This window comes from Galeopterus variegatus, unplaced genomic scaffold (genome assembly GCF_000696425.1).
Source record: "Galeopterus variegatus unplaced genomic scaffold, G_variegatus-3.0.2 Scaffold1319, whole genome shotgun sequence".
Classification (NCBI taxonomy): domain Eukaryota; kingdom Metazoa; phylum Chordata; class Mammalia; order Dermoptera; family Cynocephalidae; genus Galeopterus; species Galeopterus variegatus.
The window spans coordinates 238,823-245,392 of NW_007727430.1; positions in this window are offsets into that span (position 1 = coordinate 238,823).

Genomic DNA, 6,570 nt, shown 5'->3' on the forward strand with positions numbered 1-6,570 from the left:
TTTAGCAACTAAGATTTGGGGGATTTATTTGTTACCAAAGCAAGCTTCCTGCCCATCTTGAATTACACAGTCTCGATGCCAGTTAATGAAGATGACTCCTTAGCTATATCTTCTTTATAAATGTCTTTGACTCCAATCAACACCTAAAATCAAATGGTCTTATTTCACTTTCAAAATACATTAAAATCTCTCTAATTCAGAGACCTCAACTCCAAGACAGGTAAAAATAGGAAGTAAATATAAAAGACCTCTAGGTCAAAAAATCCATGGAATATAAATTCCATGCATTTATACTATAGGAGACACTCAGTTTCATTCAGATTGTGGTGACTTAATTAACATAGAATTCTAACCAACTGTTCTTTTTCTTCCAATCACAGAAAATTAGAATAATCCAGATTTCTGGACGCATGCACACAGGTAGCAAAAAGATCGCTGAAATAATTCAGTCCAGGAAAATACGCAGCAATAAGAGTGACAATTTGGGTCATTTTGAACAACCTCTATGACAGCAGAATGTGTAACACATTTAAAAACACTTTCCTCCAAGAAAATTATTTTTTTAGCTTTGTGGTTTAAAAAAGGAACTCTAAGTATTAAAGCTATCAAAATATAAAGAGGGAGACAGAGACCAAGAGATAACTAGGCTAATCTATGTCCTAATGCTGCAGTGTTTTGTTAGGGTGGGATGTGGGAAACTTTTTTTATTGTCTGCATTTTACTTAACCATATTTTAAATTTTTTGCAATGTTCATGTAATAGTTTTGTGATACAAAGGAACCCTTTTTAAAGGGATGAATTCAGGTACATGAAAAAGTCATATAGAGTGAACACCTGAATTCCTCAACTAGGCTTCCTATTTTTATGCACCATCAAATGAAGAATAACCACTGCTAAAAACAGAATTCCTGTTTCTTTTCTTAGATGCATGAGGAGGAAGGACTGAGCTGACCTCAGACTCCATCTTAGTTGAATTCATAAGTCAGTGGTCTGAGTGCATGCGACTTTTAGAAGGAACGAGACAACAACCAATTTAGTCAGGACCAATGGGGCAGAGCGAGTTCTACCTGCTTATTCTCTTCACTAATAAGAGAACAGGCTAAGCTGCCTTTTCATGCCCAGGTAAGCTGAACCTTGGATATACCATAAGAGAGATGTCACAGCCAACATAGGGCCAGGCAGAGATGGAATCTAAGCCAGAGCAGATGAGGCACAAGTCCAGAAAGGTTGGTGGTGTTGGGCCCAGGTCACCTACAGGTAGTATTTGTGACTCCATTTTATGAGTCAGTAGATTAGAAAGACTTGTGTGGGTTGGGGTGGCTTATCTAGCCAGGACAAGAAGGATGATAATTAAAACAATAACAACTTATTGGACTTATCAAGCCAGGGCAAGAAGGACAGTCATCTTTTAAAAAATAATAAAAAATAAACTTATTAAACTCTTAGTGTGTTCCAGACTCTGTCCTAAGAACATTACGGGAATATTACATCCTCATTTAGTAGTCACAGTACCCAGAAGAGGATGGGACTATTCCTATCCCATTTTACATTTGAATTAAAAAACAAAAAACTTAGTCATAGAGAAGTTAAACAAATAGCCAAAGTTCATACAGCCGGTAAGAGATCAAGCTGGATTCAAAACAAGATTATCTGCCCTCAGCATCCCCAGCTTAACCACCAGCTCCACTATGCAACATCAGCATCTGCATTTTACTGTTGTTGATATACTTCATGTCTTTAAAGTAACAATAAGACAATGCATGCAAAGTAGTCAAAACCACAAAGCTATTGTAAGAAGAAATCAAACATTTAGATTCAGGGATTGTGAGAAGAGGTAAGGATTCTGAAGTCATCTAGGCCAACCCCCTTGTCAGAGAGATAAAGTTAAGTTACTTGCCCAAGGTCACTGCAGTGGAGACTTCATATCTGGTTCATTCATTCATATCTGGTTCTCCACTCCTTCATTGGTCATCTTTTTAAAAAAAAAAAAAAAGGAAATGCAGGCCCAGTGTTGATGGATCTTTTCATTTTTTAAAGAGAAGTAAGTTTATCTCAAATTTCTTGATTTTCAAATGCAGGCAAACAGTTTAAGAAAGAAAAACTTTTTAATCATTCTTCAGGACAACACTATTCAGGACAAACTGAACATATGCAGTTCACAAGTTGTAACCTCCAATTTAATCAATTTCTGCATTCAAAAATATGTGCTGAGCATCTATGGAGTACCAGATACTATGCTAGGAGTAAAGATACAATTCATATAACAAAGTTCCTGCCCTCAAAAATCTTATAACCAAATGTAAGATAGAGATGATGCCCAAGTAATTGTAATACTGGACTTTGAGTATCTCTGGAGTGCATAGGAAGGAACCCTAACCCAGACTTTAAGGGGGTCAGAAATGGCTTTGCCAAGGCAGTAATTCTTAGCTGAGACCAAAAAGATAGCTAGCTATTAACCTAGTGTATCAGTTAGCTTCGACTACATAACAAACTGCCTCAACACTTAGTTGCTTAAAATAACTACAATTTGTTTAGCTCATGATTCTGTGGGTTAGCAGTTTGGGTTGGGCCCAGCTGGGCAGCTCTGATCTGGGACTTGCTAATGCATCAACAGAGAGATGCTGGGTTGGTTGGGGGTCAGCTGGGTTGGTTGGGGGTCGGCTGGGAGCATCTGGTCTAGGATGGCCTCAGCTTGGATGGTTTGTCTCTGCTCCACATGGTCTCTCCTTCTCTAGCAGGCTAGCCAGGTTTGGTCCCATGGTAGCTGGGCAAGCTTCCAAGAGAAGGAGTAGAAACATGCAAGCCTTTGCATGCCTAGGTTCAGAACTGGAACACTTTAACTTCCTTTCATTCTGTTGATCAAACTGAGTCCCAGGGCCAGCCCAGATTCAAGGGGAGGGGAAAGGGTCTCCACCTCTTGACAGGAGGTCACATTACAGAAGGTACGGTGAAAGGGAGGGGTGTAGAACTGTGGCCATTTTAGCAATCTACTCCACCCAATAAGAAGGCATGGCATTTGCAAAGGCCTGAGGGTAATTGAGAGAGAAATGGAGTCTGGAATCCTGCAAGTTGTTTGGTGTGACAGGAGCAGAGAAGGCAAAGGGTTGTGAGGGAAGACATGACACGGGTGGTCAGAAGAAGACAGATCATAAAGGACCTGCCATGTATGCAGTCCAGTGTAATAGGAAGATTTTTTTAAGAAAAGACTTTCTCCCTGCTGATTACCTCTATGGGAAATGCAAGACAGTCACAAAATAAATACAATGCAAGATTAAATATAACCATCCTAAATAAAATGCTCTGGGGGCTCATGAAGAAGAGACATCACATGTAGGTTGAAAAATTAGTGAAAGCATCATGAAGGAGGTAGAATTCAGGCTGAATGTTGAAGGACAACAAGATTTTGCCAGGCAGAGATACAGAGGTGAGCCAAAAGATGAGTGTTAGCCAAAGTACAGGGACAGAAAAACCTGACATGCAAGGAGTAGCAAGCAGCGTGGGTTGGCTAAGCTGAGGGCAGCAGTTCTCCATCTTTCTCTACCTTAAGCTCCTGAGAGATGATGTTTGTACGTAGCACTCTCCCACCTTCACACCCTGGTTATGCCAGAGTTAAGATCGGCTATTGGGTTGTGCACAATTGCCAGCTCTCTGACGATGGCCCCTCTCTCTCTCTCCCACTGGTCCACTGTGACAGAGTCTGAGATCCACCGCCGTATGCTTTTGCAGGGGAGCAGTGAGATACAGCCCAGAACATAAGTGCCGGGCAGAGGCCAGAGGGGCTCAAACGCCACATTAAGAAATGTAAACTTAGTGAAGGCAGTAAAAAGTCCCTGAGCATTCGTGTGTACCATCACTACAGCTGCATTTTGCCAACATTCATATGGCAGAAGTGGGTGAAGGGAGCAGGGAGAGGCTGACAGTGCAGAGCAGAAATTGACACTGGGGCCTCCAGGTGGCTGTGGAAACCATGTCCAGCCGGTGCAGATTGCTTTGTTTTGTATGATAAATATGTTTTATGGCTTTTCTTTATATCAGCTGCTCTTCCCAGACCAGGCCAGTGTGGAAGAGCAATCAGGAAATGTGGAGACTCTCTGAGAATCTCCTTGAATCTTGCCCTCAGAAACCTCATTTCTTGGCAAAGTCCCGAGAAGCTCATGGTACCCTCCTATCAGACATTAACATTCTCCTTCACAGGCACCAGTGCCATTATCTGCACTGCCCTCTTGTGGCTTCAACGGCTGCCGTAATCTGGTGATGACTAACCTCTGACCACCTTTGTCATTTCTCTTCAAATGCCTTACTTCAGCTGAAACTGTTCTCAGTAAGGTGTGAGGAGAAGCCTCACTGAATCATAGATACAACTGTAATTGAATGCCACCTTTCTGGAGAAATTTGGGACAAATTCCCACCTGGTAAAAATGGGGAGAGAGCTGAGTGTAACACCTTAGAGTCACAGCCAAAAGTGTCCCTTGCAACACGGGACAAGGGTATCAGAGTTCCCTTTTCTCTAGTATGATCCTCTGATATTCAAACCCAATGATATGGGGAGGTTCCTGTTTGGGGATCATGATCCTAGGATTGAATAACAGGCCATCTCAAGGTTCCTATTACCATTTTTCAAGGGTGCCCCCCCACACCGATGCTACTAAAACCCCTCATGCCTGCCCTGGAGGGATGGTCCAGATTTGCTTGGCTCCCTTCCTTCGTCCATATGATGTACTTGTACCAGAGGTTTGGGGCGTCCTCTACTTCTCTCACCTACTGTTGACCTGACCTTTTTCTTAGAGAAGGAGGCCCTTCTTTCTCTGAGGAGAAAATAAAGAGACTGGGAAAGGTGTCATTGCCAAAGGGCTTTGGAAAAGTGTCAATTTGGAAGAACTTTCAGAGGCAGCTCCTGGTATCTCCGCTTTAACCAAAGAGACAAGGTTTCCAGGTATCACTTCACATCACAGCTGTTTTCCTTGGACGGTGGTGATGAGGGTGGCCATGATGTCCCTCATCCTCCTACCAAGAATCTACTTCACACAGGATCATGGAAGCAACAGAGAGGAAGTGCATAACAGTGATATGTAAACTGCAGAGTGTTCAAAGGATGTTATTTATTAGAATTGCAATTCCCCAAACAGATTAATAGTTTAACCCATTTCTTCCTCTTAAACTTTATACACTCTCCCATTCTGGCACTTGCTATTTGGCGAGTGTGTGCGTCTCCATTAGATGATTTGGTGTTAGTCCCACCCTGTCTCTCTGTTCCCAGCATCATCCCAGATACTTGCTATCTGGTGAGTGTGTGCATCTCCATTAGATGATTTGGTGTTAGTCCCACCCTGTCTCTCTGTTCCCAGCATCATCCCAGAAGTTGGCACACGGGATCCCAATTTTAACAATGAAGCAACTGCGTCTTCAGGAAATTCAAAGAGCTAGTAAAGTACAGACATAGGATTTGAATACACATCTTTTGACTCCAACTGCAGCCATCACGCCACCCTGACATGGGATAGGTTCTCAAAAACACCTGATGAATACATGAGGGAATAAACCCTCCTCCTCTTTAACCCCGGCCTTAGGAAAACTTTGCTCTGCCATTGCACACCCTGTCTTCAAATCACTAGACAATTGCAGATACATCAAAGAAGTCAACTTGATCACATGAGAAGTGGTGTGGAGGTTGCAAGGTCCTGAAGTTGTGGGGAAAACTACAAAGACACAGGCGGCACAAGACAAGGAGTAGATTCTGGGGCAGTCTGAGGGCAGAGGCGCTTTCTCCTCGATGAGGTTCATCACACCCCAGGGATCATACACATGGGCTGTCTTCACAAGCTTTTGCTCATAAAACTCCTAAAAGAATGTTTTTATATTATCTTTTTCCTCCACATTTTTAAAGATGACATCTAAAACCGTTACATGCTTAAATAGTTGCGAAAGTTGTATTATCTAATTTTTTGTATTGTACACATATTTTAAATATATTTTGGCCAAAACCTTGACCAGCAGAATCAGCTTTTTTAAATTTATAGAAAATTTCCATCACCCTAATTATCCAAACCAACTTCATCACTAAATCAAGCAGCCAGATCAGAATTGCTTCTGGAAAATATCTGACTTCATTTTCTATTTTCAATAAACACACTCCTACACACACCCTGTCTCCGTGATAATCTCTCACTCCTTAACGGTAATTCTAAGACAGTCAGAGAGACCAGGCACAGAGCCTTTGGCATGGGTTTGAAACCTGAAAGATGAGATATGGTCTGCTTCTGTTCACTTTACTCTTTCTGGACTCTCCCTCTGGAGCAATGTGTACTGAAATTGTCCCTTTGTGTGATGCCAGATTTCAATACACCTTGGGACAATGCCCCATAGTGAGATTCCAGATGGGTGAGAAGTTTGCCTTTATTTTTTGAAGCAGAATTCAGATGAGTTCTTGGGCAAAAATTTTAAAAAAAATTTTTTTTGGAAAGAAATTCCAGTGGAAGTTGAGGATTTGGACATTGATTCCCTGAGATGCTAACTATGCCTGTGTGCTTCTGGAAGTCTTCAGGCACCTTCACCTCTACTACCGTGCACAGC